At 40.8% G+C, this 22852-nt stretch overlaps 1 protein-coding gene and 1 non-coding gene across 10 annotated transcripts in view; both read left to right on the top strand.

The window, feature by feature from the left end:
• The window catches only part of dlgap2a (discs, large (Drosophila) homolog-associated protein 2a), an 894975-nt gene that overhangs the window by 606832 nt on the left and 265291 nt on the right, over positions 1-22852 (top strand). For 3 of the 9 annotated variants that reach the window (XM_059645590.1, XM_059645589.1, XM_059645587.1), the window contains one exon: positions 6326-6408. The exons of the other annotated variants lie outside the window; for them this stretch is intronic. The gene's annotated coding sequence lies outside the window, so the exon portion shown is untranslated. The remainder of the gene's footprint in view (positions 1-6325; positions 6409-22852) is intronic. 9 annotated transcript variants of the gene reach the window in all.
• LOC125453002 (U6atac minor spliceosomal RNA) lies at positions 4230-4356 on the top strand. The gene has a single exon (XR_007247667.1). It is a non-coding gene; the product is annotated as a U6atac minor spliceosomal RNA (small nuclear RNA).

Raw genomic sequence — 22852 nt, 5'->3', positions numbered from 1 at the left:
TACAGTGATTAGGGGGGATTTCAGTATGCAGGTGGACTGGAAAACTCAGGACAGTTGTAGATTGCAATAAATGGAATTTGCGGAATGTCTACAAGATGGCTTTTTGGAGCAGCTTGTAGTGGAGCCTACTAGGGAACCGGCAATTCTGGATTTAGTGATGTGCAATGAGGCAGACTTGATAAGGTGAGGGAAGCCTTAGGAGGCAGTGACCATAATATGATAGAATTTACTGTATAATTAGAGATGGAGAAACTGGAACCAGATGTAATGGTATTACAGTTGAGTAAAGGCAACCTCAGAGGCATGGAGAAGAGAGCTGACTAGAATTCATTGGTAGAGGAGCCTGGCAGGAAAGACAGTGAACAACAATGGCAGAAATTTCTGGAGATAATTCGGAAGAAAGAGCAAAAACTCATCCCTGGGGAAAAGAAGCATCCTAAATGGAGGACAAGGCAACAATGGCTCACAGGGGATGTTAGGGACAGCACAAAAACAAAAGAGAAAGTATATAATGCAGCAAGGGGCAATTTTAAGCAGGGGATTGGGAAGCCTACAAAGACTTACAGAAAACAACTAAAAAAGAAATAAGAACGGAGAGTCTAAGCGAGCCAGTAATACAAAAGAAGATTGCAAGAGTTTCTTTCGATAATGAAGGACAAAAGAGAGGAAAAGTGGACTGGGGCTGCTGACAATTTACACTGGAGTAGTAATCAGGAACAAAGAAATGGCAGAGGAACTGAACGAGTAATTTGCGTCAGTCTTCATGGTGGAAAGCATGAGTAATATCCCAAAAATTCAAGCGAGTTGGGGGGAGGGGACAGAGGTGAGTATGGAGGCCATCACCATGGTGATGGTGCTAGAAAAACTGAATGGCCTGAAGTTGGATAAAAATAACCAGGACCTGATGGACTACACCCCAGAGTTCTGAAGGAGATAGTTGAGGCATTAGTGATGATCTTTCAGAAATCAATGGAGTCAGGGAGGGTCCCAGAAAAGTGGAAAATCACTAATGTAACTCTTCTGTTTAAGAAAAGAGTAAGGTAAAAAAAAACAGGAAATTACAGGCCGATTAGCCTGACCTCAGTCTTTGATAAGATTTTGGAGTCCATTGTGAAAGAGGAGATTTCTGAATACTTGTAAATGCGAGGTAAAATAAGGCAAAGTCAGCATGGCTTCATCAAGTGGGGGTCATGCCTGACAAGTCTGTTAGAATTCTTTGAGGAGATAACAAATAGGTTAGACCGAGGAGAGCCAATCGATGTTGTCTACTTGGACTTCCAGAAGGCTTATGACAAGGAGCTGTACAGGATGCGACTAGCAAATTGGGAACCCATGGCATTCTAGGCAAGGTACTGGCATGGATAGAAGGGTGGTTGTCTGGCAGAAAGCAGAGACTAGGGATAAAAGCATTCTTTTCAGGATGGCAACTGGTGACTAGTGTGTTCCACAAGGGTCAGTGTTGGGATCACAACTTTTCACTTTATACATTAATGATCTAGATGAAGGAACTGAGGGCATTCTGGCTAAGTTTGCAGATGATACAAAGATAGGTGGAGGGACAGGTAGTGTTGAGGAGTCAGGGAGACTGAAGAAGTATTTAGACAGATTAAGTGAGTGGGCAAAGAAGTGGCAGTTGGAATACAAAGTGAGAAAGTGTGAGGTCATGCACCTTGGTAGGAATGATAGAGGCATTGACTATTTTCTAAATGGGGAGAAAATTCAGAAATTTGAATTGCAAGGAATTTGGGAGTTCTCAAGCAGGATTCTCTGAAGTTTAACTTCTAGGTTAAGTTGGTATTTAGGAAAGCAAATACAACATCAGCATTTATTTCAAGAGGGCGAGAATGAATATAAAAGCAGAGATGTACTTCTGAGGCATTATAAGGGTCTGGTTGGACCACATTTAGAATATTGTGAGCAATCTTGGGCTTCTCATCTCAGGAAGGATGTACTGGCCCTGGAGCAGGTCAGTCTTGGAGTAAAGGGAAGACCCTTTTGAATGGAGATAAGGAGAAGTTTCTTCAGCCAGAGAATGGTGAATCTATGGAATTCATTGCCTTAGAAAACTGTGGAGGCTGCGTCATTGACTATATTTAAGACAAAAATAGAAGTCAAGCAAAATGTTCTGAAGCAGCATTTTTTTTTTCAATTCAAATGCCTCAAATACAGATACCCCTTAAAATTACACGTCATGTAAGTCTAAAACCATCTTTTGGCAGCTTAAGAGCCAGTGATGTCAGATTATTATAAGAGGGAGTATGCCCTTGTCTGAATTGCACCTAGTGTAATTTGAGGACTTTGTATGCCATAACATTACTTGCACAGGACAGAATTTTTCTTCTACATGGTATTTACATTTTGGGAGCCTTTTAGGATCCATATAGGCATCCATCAATCCGTCTTCTATATTAGACTTGACTTTAGACGAGGACATAAAATCAGTACTTGGATTTCATGTTTGATATATGAAATTGGAATAAAACAATTGGCTTCAGTCATCTCTAGTCTACAAGTAAGTAAATGGTTCAGTCATTATTTCTATTCCTGAATACTGTTTGGTGACTTTTGTTGTAAAATATATGTATGTGGTCATCCTGTGAGATGGATTAGGATTAGTATTGATGGCCTGTGCAGTTGAATGGGCTTGTTGATACTTTCCAGGTGAATTCATGTTTCTTGGGTGAGACACAGAAAACTGACCATCCTGTGGAATTAGGTACTAGTGTAAAAACTCACTCTTGGGTCAGAAGGTTTTGGCCCAGCTAGCCATAACACTCAACAGTTCTGCCCCATGTGGTACTCCATTATAATACTAAGCAACAACACACACTCACTATGACACTGATTGCTTCGAGGTCTCATGAACCAGTGTCTGTCTCAGGTGGTTGATACATTAACAGGTCTTTTTTTGTGATTTCAGCGGCTGTTCGCCTGCAGCAGCAGCAGCAAGTTGTTGATGATGCTCTTATCTATCTCTTCTTTTCTCTAACTGCACAATATTAGGCAATACCTATTCTTTTTTCATCCGCTTAATTGGCTTTTAATTACATTATTGGCCTGTTCAAAGCCAGGAGCCTCTGGACTCCTCTTCCGTGAAGAAAGATAAGCAGCTGTTGGGGGTGTCTGTGGTCTGGAAAATAAATAAACAAAATGTAACAGTAACGACAAGTTATTCAGTTCCCTCTTGTGAGCTCACTTCCCATTTTGTATCCTGTTTCAGAATTTGTGACGATTGCTTAACTAAGTTGACGAGATGGCTAGAGCGTGATGCAGAATGATGTCAGTGACGTGGGCTCAATGATAAACGACCGTGTCAACTCATGGTGTGCAGCATTCTTACTTTGTACCATGCATGGTAGAGAATGATATCCTTCAAACTACCTAATCATTCATTTCTCTGTGATAAACAGAGGTGATCATGGTTGCTTGTGAACCCTTTCTAATTACTTTACCTAGTTAGAATCCATTTGAACCACTTGTTACTACCTTCTAATAAATTTGACAGTTACTAGGTGATTGTCCCTATTTCAAATTTTCCTAAAATTACAAATTGCTGTTCATCGGCAAATAAATGATCACCTGCAAGGCTAACACTCTTGAAAGCACAGCTATTTGTTGACATACAACAAGGACCTGGCATGCAAAAAATGTCCCTAAGCCCTCCATTGAAACAGACTGCATGCATTGCTTCTTTAGCCCATCTGCTGTGTTATTACTGTTGTGACCAAAGTTCTATCCATTTTCCCTTCTCTGTGTATGGCCTATCTCTCACAGTGCATTATACATTTCAGACTGCCACCCAGCCACATTGGCATACCTCACAGGGGCTGCTGCTTGTTCACAGCTCGTCCAGTCTATAGATGTTGGCCGTAACCCTTCCTAAACTCTCATGAGTTAACATGCAAAGTTTCTGTGGAGGAAACAGACTGGTTGGCTTTTCTAGAATCACCGAATTTGTGATGTGTGAGACACCTTTATCATTGGCTTACAGAAAGTCCAGGATGGTGTTTGCCTTGTTTTCCTCATACTGTAGCTGACAAAGCATTAGTAACACAAGCAAAAGTCACCATATATCATCACAGTGAGCACAGCAGTACACCATAATGCTACTGACCTGGTAAAACTCAAACACAGTCATGATCTGCTGTAAAGTCTGTGTCATGTGAATCTTATTTATATCAATCTGTTCCAACTAAAACAATTTTTTTGAAATGCATGAATATATTTGGTTCATTTGTCCAAGGAAAGATTGTTTGCACTCCCCTTGATAAGAATGGAAGGGGTGCTAGTGGGCTTATAACACACACATGATTAAGGTATTGCCATCTACTTAGTGGCATCTAACCATGTTTTTCTATACTGAAAAATTTGCTAAATGCAGCGCAAAGTAAGAGTGCTAAAATTCTGTATCATTATAGGTGAAAAGATAATGGAAAGTTAATCATATGAAAGAATGAAAGCCTCTGCTTGGTTTTGATAACTGGGGGGTTTTGGGGGTGCAACTGCAGCCTGTTCATAAATAAGCAGAACTGGAAATTGTTTGCTACAACTTGTTTGTATTGACAGGAACAGATCTGTTAATGTTGTGCCTATCATCGGCTGAGTTCCCATTGCACATTCTGCGACTGATAACGGTGTGATAGCTCTCCACCTTACTCTCAACTCTTCGCAAACTTTTAAGCAATGGATTATGCTATCACCACCTCATTAACCATCATCTGTTTCCAGCTCAGTGGGACGGTCCTCACTTGGCTGTCACTTGTCTGCGTTTGATATGGCCACACCAAACTTGTTCAATGTCAATACAAATTCCGTGCCATCATGAACAACTTTAATACCATGACCTCTGTTCTGTGACTTTTGACCTCTATCTCTGTCTGCACCATACCTGAACATTAAACTTCACATCATCTCCCTCATTCAAGCTCCTTCCTTTGACCTGACCTTAATCTATCTTTTCCATGCTGCTTCCAGTGAAACCATCTCCTACGCTTATGTCATTTATACATTCAATTACTCCTGAATAGCTTTCCATTTCTTATGTTTAATAAGCCACATGCATCCAAAATATCAATACCCCTAAGAGGGAAGGAACTTGCTCATCATTCACCCTACTCTAGGTTCTGATTCTGAATCCCTAAATCAATCCATGCTAGATTCCCTCATCATTTTTGTGGTGTTCCCCACTGTTAAAAACCCTCCTAAATTTTTTGTTCCTCTGATTGGAGGCACTATTGTATCCTTCAGCATTTCATATCATCATTGAGCTTCAGCCACCTAGTCACATACCATGAAATTCCCTTAATAGACTCTAAAATCTAAAGCTTCTCCATTTTCCTCCCTTTTTCGTCACTCCACCTAAAATGCCTTTCTTTGACTTGGTGTCCATTTATTCCTTGCAACTCAAACAGGATATCAAATGTTTTTCAACATTAGTGGTATGTAATAAACTCATATTATCTTGATGCTTGCCACCAACAAACAATAATGTGTTGCTCTTTGTGCCTCAAAATGTCCTTCAGATTAAATTTGCAGTAACTATTTAAGCAGAATGCAGTGGGGGAAGGGGAGATTTTGTAGCTTGTGAAGTCCACATTCATACCATTGGGCTGCAGGGTATCCAAGTGGAATATGAGCTGCTTCCTGTGAAGCAGCATGTTTTTCATGAATTTATGGTCCTCTGTGAAGGAGAGACCAAAGCAAGCAGGGCAGATTGTAAATCTTACTGCAGATATTCCCTGAAGTGTTCATTGTAAACAAGCACTGAGAATCTGGTGCTTGGATTAGGTTGCCACTAATCTGTATAAATGTTGGGCCTTAATGGGATTTGCACACAGTTTCTCTGTAGCCTAGACACTGAATGAATTTGATAAGGCTCTGAGCACAGCAGAAACGGAGTATACAACATACATAAATGCACTAAGTGCTACGTACCCTTCTAACCAGCCCAAATTCCCAGAAGGAGGTTTAAAACAAAACGAATCATTGAAGATGCACTGGACACAAATTTCTTTGGTAGTTCCTAACACCAAATGAATATGGTGTTTTTTTTATATTTACTGACAGGATGTGGGCAGTTCTGGCTGGGTCATCATTCATTGTTCATTTTTAATTGCCCTTGAACCAGTGCAGTCTCCTTGGTGAAGGTACATTCTATTATTCCTTCCTAATATTTGATAGAGCTTAATAGTTTGCTAGTCCATTTTAGAGAGGAATTAACATTGCTGTAGCTCTGCAGTCACATGTCGGCCAGATTCCTACACGAGTGAACAAATGGTTTAATGGTCAATTTTTATTTTTAATTTTTAATTTTTATTAAATTCAGGTACATTACATTCAAATGAAATTTGAGCCTGTTTTCCCAGAACATTGCCAAGGGCTCTGGACTGTTAGTCTGGTGACAATACCGTGAGTACATCACATATCCTGCAACAAATAAATTTTATGTTGAGACATTAAGCTTGTCTCCTTTACATTTATGACAGAATATCTCCAGATACACAATATCCATGTGTAGTTGAAGATGTGAAGTGTACTGTTACATGTTTACTGCTGTACCACTGCAATCTAAACTTACAGTATTACCAAAATCACGGACTAAACTTGATTGATTTCATGTTGTGTACGTATTTAAAGACAAGACCATCTTAAAAACAATATGATAATTTCTGTTTTAATGTTTTCATTTTAATCATACTGCTTAAAAAAACAATTCATGATGAAATTTTAACTGTACACTTCATTCTATTTATTAGAGTGGAAATCTGTGCCATACCCCTGCTTAGCATTGCTGTTTTTAATTGTTCTATTTTTGATTATTTGAAACCTCTTCTAAATGATGTCCACTGTGATTGATTGGTTAAGCCCGAGTGTGGACAGAAAAATAAACATCTCGCTGGAAGCTCAAGCTAAGGACTGCTAGAAGCATGCTTTAGATATCTTAAAGCACTGAGATCAAATCTGTTAGACCAAGATACACTAGTATCATCTTTGCATACCTTTGGGACATAATATTTGCAAGGATCCAGACTGACCGATGTTAAGAGAAAACATAAGGGGCACTTTGGCATAGTTTTACTGTACAAACAGGGGATGATTTCCAGACTGGTGGTTCGATATGTGTGGGCAACATTGTGAAACTGCAGAAAGATGTGGGAAAACACTATCCAGACCGTGAGATGTGGTGTCAAGTGTGGGGATGTGGCTGATCATTATCCAATCCAGTGTTTGCCCAACTGTGTTGCCCTCTTTGGGCTTCAGATCCACATATCATCTACTTCCACCACCCCACCCACCCAACCTCACCTTCGGCACATATATTTTTCCTAGCTACAGTGTGTTCTAAACTCGGGTCACTTGCCCCAAAACGTTAACTCTGGTTTCTATCCACCGATGATGCTGAGTTTCTCCAGCAATTTCTGTTTTTGAGTTGAAGAGAAAATCTGTGTTTGAAATTAGTGTGAAAAAAGAGCATAAACAATGAGTTAATGTTTCAATTCAACTAATGGGATAACTTTACCTTAATTTTCCAAGGGAGAATGGCACACCAATTTCATACCCAGCAAATATTACTCTCCATTGATTTCAGTTAGCAGTATTTTCAGGAAAGATAAAAAAAAGCATGTGTCCTGTCATGCAATGGTAATGTCCCTACGTCTGATCCAGAAGGCCAAGGTTCAAGTCCTAGCTGCCCTGGAGGTGTGTCATTATACGTCCAAACAGGTTGGTTAAAAATAAATGTTAGAAGCTGCAATGCATTATCCAGTGCTCCCCATTATGGGTTTATGGTATATGACTGATTAGCCTGCTCCTTGCTGAAAGACTGCACCTATCTGTGACACAACGAGAGAGGAATTCCAGCCTTTTCTTAGTTAACCAGTTAGAGTGAAACCAACGCTGAGATTTACTAAAGGCTATTAGCAACAGGATGTTGCACTTTTAATTTTCACAGATGAACTGAACATCTGCTGATGAGATTTGAGTGCACGAAAATGATGTCATATTTTTTCCTAAATATCAGGCTGTCATGGTGACAGGGTTTTACTATTTAAAAAAAAACAGAGGACTTGTTTTGCTTAATCTTGCTTTCTTAATTAACTCATTTTAAATAGGTATCTGTTCTAAAGATTAGCTTATTTTCATGTTTTGTTTTATTTACAATGATAGTTATTTTGGAAGGGTTGAAATAGTCAACAGCTAAAGTCTCTGGCTAGCCTCCTGATAACTGTTTTCCAGGCATTCTTGACTTATCAGCATAACAGATGAAAGATTATTAATCAGAGAGGTTAACTGTTTCTCTCTCTACAGATTCTGCCTGATCTGCTCAATATTTCCTGCATTTTCTGCTTTTATTTCAATTCTTCAGCATCTACATATTTATTTGTTTGTTTTGAATTACTCACTAAAATATATTTTCTGATCATAATCACAGTTTTATTTATGAGAGTTTGCTTTGTGACAATTGACTGCACTGTTTCCTACATTATAGCAAATGAAGTAAATTTTTGAAGTGTATTGCACTTTGAGGCCATCTAAGGTGTTGTATACACACATGTCCATGTCCCTCCTTCTACTTTCATGGAGAGTTAGAACATAGAACATAGAACATAGAACAATACAGCACAGAACAGGCCCTTCGGCCCTCGACGTTGCGCCGACCTATGAACTAATCTAAGCCCCTCCCCTGACACGATCCCATCATTATCCATATGCTTATCCAAGGACTGTTGAAATGCCCCTAATGTGGCTGAGTTAACTACTTTGGCATGCGGGGCATTCCACGCCCATAGCACTCTCTGAGAAAAGAACCTGCCTCTGACATCTGTCTGAAATCTATCACCCCTCAATTTGTAGCTATGCCCCCTTGTACAAGCTGAAATCATCATCCTCTGAAAAAGACTCTCACTGTCCACAATATCTAATTTTCTGATCATCTTATATGTCTCTATTAAATCCCCCCTTTTCTCCAATGAGAACAAACCCAAGTCTCTCAGCCTTTCTTCATAGGGCCTGTGCTCCAGACCAGGCGGCATCCTGGTAAATCTCCTCTGCACCTTTTCCAATGCTTCAACATCTTTCCTGTCATGGGGCGACCAGAACTGCACGCAATATTCCAAATGAGGCCGCACTAGCATTTTGTACAGTTGGAGCATGACATCATGGCTCCGGAAGTCAATCCCTATAAATCCCGTGACTGTACAAAACGCTAGTCGAGTAGCCTATATCTCAGTATTCTCCTCGACAACATTGTCGTTTTCCAGAGTGAATACTGTCAAAAAATATTCAATTAGTGCTTCCCCTATCTCCTCTGACTCCACACACAACTTCCCACTACTGTCCTTGATTGGCCCTCATCTTACTCTCGTCATTCTTTTATCTTTTATCTTATTTATCTTCATGATGTACTTTATGAACAATACCACACATCCCCACATCACTTTAAACCTTTGGAACCTTAACAAGTTGTAGATATCTCCAATTAGCTCACTTCTTCGCTTGAAGCAGAGCAAGGACTAAGTCCTACACGGTGAAAATGTTAGAAACAACAATGAGCACTGTCCTGCTGAGCCTTACCTAACTTCGTTACTGACCAAACTACCAGCACCCAGTTCAAAGTTGCACAATTGCTCAAGATTTGCATTTCAGAGAGTGACTATTGTAAACATGGAAGCTAGGAGCAGGGAGGAGGCCAAATGGCTCTTTCAGCCTGCTCCACCATTCTTCATGATCATGACTGATCATCCAACTCAACAGCCTAATCCTGCTTTCTCTCCATAACTCTTGATCCCATTCACCCCAAGTGTTATATCTAGCCATATCTTGAATACGTTCAATGTTTTGACATGAACTGCTTGCTTTGGTAATGATTTCCACGGACTCACCATTCTTTGGGTGAAGAAATACCTCCGAAATCGTCTATCCTGAATCCTCATACTGTGACCCCTGGTTCTGGACACACCCACCACTGGGAACTGCATCTATCCTGTCCAGTCCTGTTCGAATTTTATAAGTCACCTCATTCATTTGAATTCCAGCGAAAACAATCTTAACCGAGTCAATCTCTGATCATACATCAGACCTGCCATTCCCGGAAACAGGCTGATAAACATGCGCTGCACTGATAAACTATGACAGCAACAGCATCCTTCCGCAGAAAAGAAGCACAAAACTGCACACACTATTTTAGGTGCGGCTTCACCAAGGTGCTGCGTAACTGCAACACCACATTCCGGCTTCTGTACTCGAAACCTCTCGGAACGAAGGCCAACAGACCATTTCAGAGATGGGAGGAACTGCCAATGCTCGAGAATCTGAGATAACAAGGTGTGAAGCCAGATGAACACAGCTGGCCGAGCGGTATCAGAGGAGCAGGAAAGATGACGTTTCGGGTTCGGGCCCTTTTTCAGAAATGGGGGAGGGGAAGGGGATTCTGAAATAAATAAAGAGAGAAGGGGAGGTGGATAGAAGATGGATAGAGGAGAAGATAGGTGGAGACAGATCAAAGAGGCGGCGCTGGAGCCAGTAAAGGTGAGTGTTGTTGGGGAGTTATGATGGAGGTTCGTCAGTCAAGGAAAGACAGACAGGTCAAGGAGGAGGGGACGACGCCGGCAGGTAGGAGGCGGGGCGGAGATCAGGGTGAGAGTTCGGGTTAGGGTTACACCCTCACCCCACCCCACCTCCCACCCACCAGCGTCAGCCCCGCCTCCCCGACCCGTCCGTCTTCCCCTGACTGGTCAACCCCCTTCCTAACATTTGTCTTTACCAGTCTCTTTCTCTTCACGTATCTATAGAAACGCTGTGTCAGTCTTTATGTTCCCTGTATGCTTACTTTACTGCATTTACCCCTTCTTAATCAATCCCTTGGTCCTTCTTTGCTAAATTCTACTATGCTGCCAATCCTCAAATGTTGTTTCCATGGATCAGATACTATCGCTAATTGCCTTTGTTAGGTCATGGATTGGTCCTCTTACCCATTTTGCTTTCATGCCAGACAGGAATAAACAGTTGTTGCAGTCCGCCCACGTGCTCCTTAAATGTTTGCCATTGCGTATCCACTGTCATCCCTTTAAGCAACTCTTTGTGATCTATCAAGGCTAATTTCATGCCTCATATCTTCAGCTTTCATTATTAAGATGCAGCACCCTGGTCTCCAAATCAACTCTCACACTCTCCATCTTGACTGAAAAAATTCTATCATGTTGCGGCCACTCATCTCGAAGAAATCTTGCACAGCTAGATTGGCAATGATTCCCTTCTCATTACACAGCACCCAGTCTTAGATGCACTGCTTTCCAGTTGGTTCCTCAACATATTGCTCAAGAAAACCATCCCGTATCCATTCCAGGTCTGTTCTAGTTCTGTCATAAACTAGTAGAGCTCTCAACAATAAATTAGAAGGCTATGGTTTACTTCTTTTATTTTGATTTGGAGTATCAGTTGTGAGGAAATCCATCTGATTACACTGATAAAAACAATTTATGGTTTACCAGTTTTTGAGGCATTGACATAGGAACAAAAATATTATGAATATTCATAATCTGAAATTAAAACAAAACAGAAAAATCTTGGAAAAACCAAAAGATCAAACAGCACTTGAATGATTAGTTGAACACTTCAGGTGTGAGTCTATTAGATTTATCAGTAATTGCCGATACCTTAGAAGATGATCCAAGAGGGAAGTCTAGCCCATTTGGAAGAAGTATCATTTCACTTTTAAGATATTAGATGGCATGCAGTGCTCTTAGCATGTAATTGCATTTAGCTCTTGGGAAATGCAAGCTAGGGACTTAAGTTCTTCTAACTGGCTCAGCTTTATAAAATATTTCAAGTTTACACAGTAGATTAACTTGATTGTTTTGCAAATACATTATGATGGTGATATTTGTAAACTAGATGGAAAAGCAAGATCAGAAATCACAAGACACTAGGTTATAGTGCAACGGGTTTATTTGAAATCACAAGCTTTCAGAACCTTGCTCTTTTTTCAGGTGTGAGAGATAGTCCAGCTCAACATAGCATGCAAATATTAAAGGCAAATTTTAAGTAAATACTATTTTTCTTGAGTGTGCAAAATTGTAAATATGTCATATTATATGTCATAATAGAAACATGCAGTTGAAATAATTATCCAGTGAGCATTAGAATGTTGCTAATTATATCAAATAAGGCTGGCAGAAATCCCAGTTGCCCATGCCTGATTTTCTCATTGAAAATGCTTTTTCATGCAAATTATTTCTGAAACTGTACAAAATAAGACACAGAGCAGTTTTGTATACATTTTAAACACTTTAAATTACCTTGGAAAAGGAATGTTAAGCAAGATACAAAAATGACATTGTCATGATCATAATTGAGGTGTTGCCCATGGCTCAGTTGTTGGCATGTGCACCTCTGTAGCACTCTGGTGTCTGAACACAAATGTAAAGGCTAGAATACTGAGAGAGTGAGAGAGATAATGTGAACTGCAGATGCTAGAGAATCCACGATAACAAAGTGTGAAGCTGGATGAACACAGCAGGCCAAGCAGCATCTCAGGAGCTTTTGTGCTCCTGAGATGCTGCTTAGTCTGCTGTGTTCATCCAGCTTCACACTTTGTAATACTGAGAGAGTGTTGCATTGTTGCAGGGGCTATTCTTTGGATGAAAGTCAAAGCAAGGCCAATCTGGCTGTTTGGAACAATGTAACTGTTTGAAAAAAAGAGTAGGCGAGTCATCCCTGTTGATCTGGCCAACAGTTATGTCTCAGTCAGCAAAAAAATATTGTCTAGACATAATCCCACAGTGGGAACTTGCTCTCAGTAAATTAGTAAATAGCCCATTTTCCCTACGATGCGACTATATTTCAAAAAACTTGATTAATTGTCACATGTTGACCATAAAAAGTGCTTTGTAAATAAAAATAAAATTATTCATTGTTTTTCAATTCCGATTTTCATTCCTGAGGTAAAAGCCAGTTTGTAAAAGTATTAATAATTCATGAATTTTTACGGATGTAATAAAGTTCACTGAAATCATTAGCATCTTAGACTCCAAGTCCATTTGTCTGTGTGTTTGGAGAGGAGAAACAGCTAATGGGTTTCTCCTGTTGCTGTTTTAGGGGATCAATTGTTCTACTATTTGTTCTTACCGTTGAGTTGATAAGTTTGATATGACGTGCTTCCGAGTATATGAGTTCATTGACTTTCGGCCTGCATTATGATTGCCACTGATTGCCGAAAGCATCCATCTTTACAGGACATCAATCTTCTTCCAGGTGGACGGAACTCACTTGCCCTTTAAAGGATTCAAAGAAAATGAATAATTTACACTTTCTTTCATGCCTCTATAATTTTTCTCCTCGGCTATACCTGGCAATTCCATTCCCCTAGAAACAAATCTTTAGATCATAGTGACGTTTGGACAATCCTGGAGAGTTGGCCACCTGATATGGCGGAAGAATGTTCACAATGCATGATCAAGAAGCCACAAGACTACTGCATGCATCAGTGTTCCGTCCCCTGGCACTGTAGCAGGCCGGGATCAAAATGAAAGAATCGTGTTGAGTGGAGATGGGAAGATGCTACTGGCATGAATGGTCAAAATGGGGAGGTTTAGAATGTCAACTCAAGTTGCGTTGGAAGGACGGTAAGAATTCTGCTTTGTGGGAGAGAGAATGGCTGAGAAGAGACAGAGAAATTGTGCCAGCTTGGACGAGAAGATGAGTGGTGGCATTCTTCTTGAAAGAAGAGAGAAAAGTTCAAATTTGAATGGAGCTGATAGGGAGATGAATGCTTTCCTGCTCAAGAAGATTATGGGAAAAGAATTATAGTGGGGAAGGCCACCATTTCAACAACAATTACAAAGTAAACTTAGCAACAGGATGCATCTCTTCTGGTTTTTGCTTGTGCAGGAGGCATCGAATTGAATTGACAAGGAAACAATTTGGGCACATACCGCAGCAATAAAGAGACTATTTAATCATAATTCCATCTTTGTCAACTGTGAACGCCATCCACATTCTGGGTCAACTAGGGGGTCAGCGAGACAAATGTAAAGTACACAAATGTAAAATTATATTTTGACCCACCACATTGGAGAATAACCAATACAATGCTTTTGATCAAGATAGACCAAGGAATGAGTTACTTATAGTTTGATTTCTGGGCAACCTCTTAGAATCTGTAATTTAAATAACAGTTACGAAGAAGATAGCAATGCAAGAATTAATCATGAAAGCAAGCCCTGCTGTCTTCGGGGAGGATTATATAGATTTAACAAACAAACAGATTTTTGGAGAAGTGATAGACTAAGTATATAAAGAAGATGCAGTAAATTTAGCGAATTTTGATATTCAGAGTATTTTCAACAGATCTACTAACTAAAATATGTTTTAGACAAATTTAGGCTTATGGCATAAAAAGTATATGTTGCTTAATAGACAGAAAGAAAGAATCAGAGTAATGTGTGTGTGTTGACATTGGAAACACATTACTAGAAGGATAGTTCAATGACTTCAGGAAATCATAAAACTGTTTAGCAAAATGAGTGATACAGATTTAACATGAAGAAATATGAGGCATATTTCAGTAAGGGAACAAAGAAATGAATTGCACAATTCTTGGCAAGATGTAGAAGATTGTGAATACTAGCAGTTTCCAGAACTGAATAGAAGCAGGTAAAGCCATAGAAGATGTCAATGTTTTAGGTCATGTCGGTAAGAGTATAAAATCCAAGGATAAAAATACAACAATAAACTTGTACAAAATATTGAATGGGTCTTCTTTGAGTAGTTTTGGATGCCCTATTGAAAAGTTATGTTAAAACATTTGGAGCTATATAGCATGGATTCAACAAGCTGGTGTTATCAGGAAAGACTTGGGATACAGGAATAAAGGGTAGCCAAGTGGCTACCTTAGGGACTTGGGTTCTATTCCACCCTCAGGTGACTATCTGGTATGGAGTTTACATATTCTCTCCATGTCTGCGTGGGTTTCCTCCAGATGCTCTAGTTTCCTCCCACAGCCCACATATGCGCAGGTTAAGTGGATTGGCAATGCTAAATTGTTGGGAGTGTCTCAGGATGTGGATTAGCCATGGGTAATGCAGTGTTACAGGGATAGGGTAGGGGATATCACAGATCTTAGATCATAGAATCCCTACAGTGCAGAAGGAGGCCCTTCAGCCTAACAAGTCCACACTGATATAACAAAGTGCAGAGCTGGATGAACACAGCAGGCCAAGCAGCATCTTAAGAGCACAAAAGCTGACCATCAGATGAAGGGTCTAGGCCCGAAACATCAGCTTTTGAGCTCCTAAGATGCTGCTTGGCCTGCTATGTTCATCCAGCTCTACACTTTATTATCTTGGATTCTACAGCATCTGCAGTTCCCATATCTCTCAAGTCCTCACCGATCTTCAGAGCATCCCACCCAGACCCATCCCTCTGTAACCTACCTCACCTACACATCCCTGAACACTATGGCAATTTAGCATGGCCAATCCACCTATCCTGCACATCTTTGGACTGTGGGAGGAAACCCACGCAGACACGGGGAGAATATGCAAACTCTGCACAGACAGTCGCCCAAGGATGGAATTGTACTTGGGACCCTGGCGCTGTGAGGCAGCAGTGCTTACCACTGAGCCACTAAGCCACCATGCCACCGGATATGCCTGGGTGGGATGCTGTTCAGACAATTGGTGTGGACTTGATGGGCCAAATGGCCTGTTTCCACACAGTAGGGGTTCTTTGATTTTCTCAGGGTCAAGAAACATAATGGGAATTTAGTAATTTTATTTTAATTACGAAGCATTTCAATTGTATGAATAGGAATAAAATGTGGTGGAGCAATCGGTGATAAGAGCCATCAATTTAAAATTGTCACCTCAACAGCAAAAAAAAAGCTTTTGGATCTATTTTTCCCGCAAAATGTTATTGAAGAGTGGAATGTTCTCAGATGGGAAGTTGTGGCAGAACCATTGCATTCTTGAAAAGAAGATTGTCGAAACTGTTGAGGATTGCATCGGCAAAGAATTCATGCAGGCAGAATGGTATTAATTTCTTCTTTTACTGCAGACTTGCATGGTTCAGTAGTCTGTTTTCAGATTGCCACTGGAACATCAATTCCAAAGAATAAGATGGTAAAAGATAAGGCACAAGAGTTCTTTTTTCAAAAGTGCTTTATGTTATTTAGAAATATGAAGAATTGCTAAAATATGTTTCCCCTTTAACTAAGTTAGTACAAGAAACATGATGAACCAGGATTAAAAACTTGAATTGTCACTAATCCAGTTGTTTGTCAATGAATTTCCCCATATAACTGCTTTACGCATCATATATTAATCCAATGTTTTTCAGTTCGTTTATTATTTACCAGAAGCTGTTCTCTAATCCATATTGCTATGAAGAAAGAAAGACGGAGAAAAACATACTCGATTTGCAGTTCATGTTCTTCACAATATTAAGTGTTGCTTTTTGGGAAATGTTACAAATGAATTGCAAGGGTATTTGCACAGAATTTCACGAGTGCCTTTTTAGATATTGATCCCCAGTGCTTTGCTTTTCCAAAGCTCTACAGTTACATTCACACCCACACGGCAACTCCCACACTCTTCACTGCTGCATTGCTTTAACTCTTGATTGTTAATTGAGAATGAAACAGGGCACCAGGGAAATTGCAATTTATGAATATGATCAACTTTCCTTCTGTACATAATATCATGACACTATCATCTATACAGATTTTACTTTACAGTGAAACCTAGGATTTCCTGAAATAATTGGTATTGTGAAGCTGTTAAAGACTGCAGAATGTTATTGAATCCAGCTCAGCTGCTTCACAGTGCTTGGTTGTGTTCATGCTCGTGGTCATACCATGTTGCCTAAATCCCTATAAGAAATCCTGTAGGCACTTTGAAGATGACACCGGTTCATCTCTCCATGATTGACCCTCCCCCGCCCCACACAGGTAGATACAACTCTTATCAAAAGTGAGGATATTCCCAGAAATGATCATAATGATCTTTTCCACTGCAGGAATGATTCACAATCCACCCCTCCCAGTGGGTAGCAGCACTTGCTTTCAGCACATCTTAGTAAATCATTGGCTGAACACTTGTAATTTCCAGAGATGTTAGATAACAACATTATCTCCAATATAATGCTTTTCGAACCCTGGAAACCACAAATACCCAAAAATTCTCAGTTGAAATGACCCCTGAACTCGTGATACTTTTAAAAAAATATATAATTTTGCTTTTGTGGTTTTTGAATAAAAGCTTTTACAGGAGTGGTATAAACAGTGGTAATAGTGTCATGACCACATCACACATGTGCTCAGAGAGGCCCATGAACTGAGAATTTGCTGCTTTAGGCTGCTTTTAGTTTTTGAATCTTTCAATCTACAAAACAACGAGCAACAAAAAAATGTTGTAAACAAAATAATGGCTAGCTTATTGTAAAACTACTGTTGTAGTTGTTCAAGTAAAAACAACAAAGAAACAAAGAAACCTACAGCACAGGAACAGGCCCTTCAGCCCTCCAAGACTACGCTGATCAAGATCCTCTGTCTAACCTGTCATCTATTTTCTAACGGTCTGTGCCCATTTGCTCCCTGCCCATCCATGTACCTGTCCAAATATATCTTAAAAGACGCTAACATGTCTGCATCTTCCACCTCCGCTGGCAGCGCGTTCCAGGTGCCCACCACCCTCTGTGTAAAGAACTTTCCACACATATCTCCCTTAAACTTTCCTCCTCTCACTTTAAACTCATGACCCCAAGTAATTGAGTCCCCCACTCTGGGAAAAAGCTTTTTGCTATCCACCCTGTCTATACCCCTCATGATTTTGTAGACATCAATCAGGTCTCCCCTCAATCTCCGTCTTTCTAATGAAAATAATCCTAATCTACTCAACCTCCCTTCATAGCTAGCACCCTCCATACCAGGCAACATCCTCGTGAACCTCCTCTGCACTCTCTCCAAAGCATCCACATCCTTTTGGTAATGTGGCGACCAGAACTGTACACAGTACTCCAAATGTAGCCGAACCAAACTCCTATACAATTGCAACATGACCTGCCAACTCTTGTACTCAATACCCCACCTAATGAAGGAAAGCATGCCATATGCCTTCTTGACCACCCTATTGACCTGCGTTGTCGCCTTCAGGGAACAATGGATCCGAACACCCAGATCTCTCTGTTCATCAATTTTTCCTAGGACTTTTCCATTTACTGTATAGTTCGCCCTTGAATTTGATCTTCCAAAATGCATCACCTCGCATTTGCCCGGATTGAACACCATCTGCCATTTATCTGCCCAACTCTCCAGTCTATCCATATTCTGCTGTAATCTCTGACAGTCCCCTTCACTATCAGCTACTCCACCAATCTTAGTGTCATCAGCAAACTTGCTGATCAGACCACCTACACCTTCCTCCAGATCATTTACATATATCACAAACAACAGTGGTCCCAGCACAGATCCCTGTGGAACACCACTGGTCACAGGTCTCCAATTTGAGAAACTCCCTTCTACTACTACCCTCTGTCTCCTGTTGCCCAGCCAGTTTGTTATCTATCTAGCTAGCGGTAGGTTATTAACAAAAATATGGACTAGCAAATATTAAATGGTGTTACTGGAAAGGATATTTATAAAGATGAAAGTAAGATCCTCTCTAAGGTCATTGCAGGCCAGTTACTTGTTTGAAATTTCTCTTTCTGAAGTGAAAGAGCCGATAATTCGAAGTCAGGTACCACAGCTATGATAGCTCATTTGGTTGAATAGTTGAAGGTTGGACCAAGCATGTGGATTTTTTTTACAAATGAGCCTGTGTTTTACAACACAGCAAGTTTAAGCCATTGGTATCAGAGATAATGGGAACTGCAGATGCTGGAGAATTCCAAGATAATAAAATGTGAGGCTGGATGAACACAGCAGGCCAAGCAGCATCTCAGGAGCACAAAAGCTGACGTTTCGGGCCTAGACCCTTCATCAGAGTCTAGGCCCGAAACATCAGCTTTTGTGCTCCTGAGATGCTGCTTGGCCTGCTGTGTTCATCCAGCCTCACATTTTATTATCTTAAGCCATTGGTAAACTAATTTAGCACAGCAGTTCTTTAGATGGAGAGGGCTGCTTCTTTATGAACCCCTCATTGAGAATTCTTTCCTTTGATGCCACATCTCAGATTTCTTCCATGGGCCTCTGCCCAAAATGATTGCCCATAGCATGTCTTATGCAAATTAAACTTAAAATGGTACTATTCCAAAATTCAGAAATCATGTTTCCATGTTAGATGTTGGGTTAACCTGGATCTAAGCAATATTCTGCTCGATTGTGTCATCCATTCACTTGGATGGCTTCAACTCTCAGTTTGTGATAAGATAGAAAGAACTATTCATGCCTCCAGGGCAACCATTGTCAAGGAGTATAGGTAATAAAATGTGAGGCTGGATGAACACAGCAGGCCAAGCAGCATCTCAGGAGCACAAAAGCTGACGTTTCGGGCCTAGACCCTTCATCAGAGAGGGGGATGGGGGGAGGGAACTGGAATAAATAGGGAGAGAGGGGGAGGCGGACCGAAGATGGAGAGTAAAGAAGATAGGTGGAGAGAGTGTAGGTGGGGAGGTAGGGAGGGGATAGGTCAGTCCAGGGAAGACGGACAGGTCAAGGAGGTGGGATGAGGTTAGTAGGTAGCTGGGGGTGCGGCTTGGGGTGGGAGGAAGGGATGGGTGAGAGGAAGAACCGGTTAGGGAGGCAGAGACAGGTTGGACTGGTTTTGGGATGCAGTGGGTGGGGGGGAAGAGCTGGGCTGGTTGTGTGGTGCAGTGGGGGGAGGGGATGAACTGGGCTGGTTTAGGGATGCAGTGGGGGAAGGGGAGATTTTGAAACTGGTGAAGTCCACATTGATACCATATGGCTGCAGGGTTCCCAGGCGGAATATGAGTTGCTGTTCCTGCAACCTTCGGGTGGCATCATTGTGGCAGTGCAGGAGGCCCATGATGGACATGTCATCAAGAGAATGGGAGGGGGAGTGGAAATGGTTTGCGACTGGGAGGTGCAGTTGTTTGTTGCGAACTGAGCGGAGGTGTTCTGCAAAGCGGTCCCCAAGCCTCCGCTTGGTTTCCCCAATGTAGAGGAAGCCGCACCGGGTACAGTGGATGCAGTATACCACATTGGCAGATGTGCAGGTGAACCTCTGCTTAATGTGGAATGTCATCTTGTGGCCTGGGATGGGGGTGAGGGAGGAGGTGTGGGGACAAGTGTAGCATCCCTAAACCAGCCCAGTTCATCCCCTCCCCCCACTGCACCACACAACCAGCCCAGCTCTTCCCTCCCACCCACTGCATCCCAAAACCAGTCCAACCTGTCTCTGCCTCCCTAACCGGTTCTTCCTCTCACCCATCCCTTCCTCCCACCCCAAGCCGCACCCCCAGCTACCTACTAACCTCATCCCACCTCCTTGACCTGTCCGTCTTCCCTGGACTGACCTATCCCCTCCCTACCTCCCCACCTACACTCTCTCCACCTATCTTCTTTACTCTCCATCTTCGGTCCGCCTCCCCCTCTCTCCCTATTTATTCCAGTTCCCTCCTCCCATCCCCCTCTCTGATGAAGGGTCTAGGCCCGAAACGTCAGCTTTTGTGCTCCTGGGATGCTGCTTGGCCTGCTGTGTTCATCCAGCCTCACATTTTATTATCTTGGAATCTCCAGCATCTGCAGTTCCCATTATCTCTCATTGTCAAGGAGTTTCTGTTTATCCTTGGAAATGTTCATTGAATTTCAAAGGGTTCTTTTCTGATCTCCTCCTGAAATAAGTTTAGTCTGGTCCCAACACCAACTGAAATTCACAAGGGTAATCATTTTACTCCTGGGGCCATTTTGTAAAAATGATGATCAATTTTAAAGGTAGCTTGGCTTTCTATGCAAAGTATATTATTTTTATTATACAGATACAACCTTAGGATTTTAAAAGTAATTCCAGTGACAGAGATTTCTTCAATTACTATTCGATGCCCACTTTTCATTATCTTCAGATGTTTCAAGGTATTCATCCAATCGCTAAAATAATGGTGACAGAAATTGCTGGAAAAACTCAGCAGGCCTGTCATCATCAGTAGAGAGAAAGGAAAGTTAACATTTTAAGTCCAGTGACCTTTCTTCAGATTCTAACATAGTCTCTTTTAATGTTTTTGCTCAAATTGTCTGTATATTTACACTTTCTATGTTAAATCTGTTATCAACTTTGGATCAATTTATCATCTTGTATTTTCTTGCATAATTCTTGACTGCTAAATAGTTCTTGAATTGGCTGTCCCATTGGAGATCTTACTTCTGACGTCAAACACATCTGAAACTGATCTTCAGTCCTTTATTCAACTGTTTATAGTTGTTTTGCCTTTTGTTGGGATCTGGTAGTGTGCAGTATTAGACAAGTTTTCCTACAGTTTCCCACAACATTGGCTAATTTTCTCATTACTATACCTGGGCTACAGTTTGGCACAACCTCCAGTTGTATTTTTTCATTGATTAAAGTATTACTTAAGTCTTTATCTTCTGTTCTCTCTGACCTCCTCCTTATTTTACCTTCCATTCATGTTTCAATTCTGTGAACTCAGTAAATTCCTTCAGGTTGCATTGTACACAGTGTGTCATGCTTCCAGTACTCCCTCTGTACAATAGCCAATCACGACATTGCATTGCACTTCACATCTTCAGTAAGTCAGAGAAAATCTGGTATCTTTCAAGTTTTCGCAGACAGGATAAATTCTGCATTCCCATTGGAGCCATTCTTAAATGACTCCAATTGAGTGAAATAACATGGTAGTGTTTTAGTCCTGCTGATAATTTCCACTCCTTTTGAGTACAACTGCTGGTATGGGATGTCAGGAGCCCTGGATTTATCCCTTAGTTTATTCATTTCTCTTCCATTTCTAAAGTCAACCTCAGTACTTTGTGGCATTGAGGATAAGGAGTCATAACCTTAAAATCAGAGCAAGATTTTTTTTCAAGCAAAGCGGGGAAAGTCTGGAACACTGTCCCACAAAAAGCCATAGATACTGGCTCATTTAATATGTTATATCTGAGTTTGATAATATCTCTGCCTGTCATAGGTATCAAGGGATGTGAAGCCAAGGCAGATGGATGGAGTTAGGTAAGAATTAGACATGATCTCATTGAATGCCAAAAAGGTTCAAGATGTTGAATTTCAATGTGCCATTATATTTGATAGCAAAAGTCTTCGTCTTTTACTTATCAACACATTTCTTTTCATTATCTACTCAAATTTGACTGGAACTCCCCTTTCCTCACCACTTCAGTGAGAGAATATGTTCCACTTGTTTTTATAAAGAAAATGGCCAGGAATCCAGATCTGGGGCAGTGATGATAGTCTATGATAATGGTCTTGCAATCCTCTGAAAGTAGATAATAAACCACCCAATTAGTCTAATGTCAAAATGATAATGAAGTAGTTTGTGATTTTTTTTATATAAACATACTCCACAGCTACAAAGCTATGCTGTAACAAGCAGGCCTTGGATACACTCATACACTATGTATAAAAAAAAGCCACAATAATTTTGTTGTGTAAGATGACATCTCCCAAGCGCGGTACTAGCTGTGGAACTTCTGAACTCCATATTACTATTTTGGAGAACTTGACTGAAGGCTTATAAGTTGTATAATCCATAAAACAAAGTGGAATATTAAATCAGAGGACATTGATGGATTCACTAAAAACTTGCATTTAAATGATCACAACTCAGAGATCCCCAAAGCAATGGACTTTTTTTAGAGTGCAGTTTTACTTTTGCAGGCAAATTCAGCAGCCAATTTGCATGTTGCAGACTCTTTCAAACATTGAGTGAATAT

The sequence above is a fragment of the Stegostoma tigrinum genome, chromosome 4, assembly GCF_030684315.1.
Source record: "Stegostoma tigrinum isolate sSteTig4 chromosome 4, sSteTig4.hap1, whole genome shotgun sequence".
In the NCBI taxonomy this organism is placed as follows: domain Eukaryota; kingdom Metazoa; phylum Chordata; class Chondrichthyes; order Orectolobiformes; family Stegostomatidae; genus Stegostoma; species Stegostoma tigrinum.
This window is presented reverse-complemented; position numbering and strand designations above follow the sequence as displayed.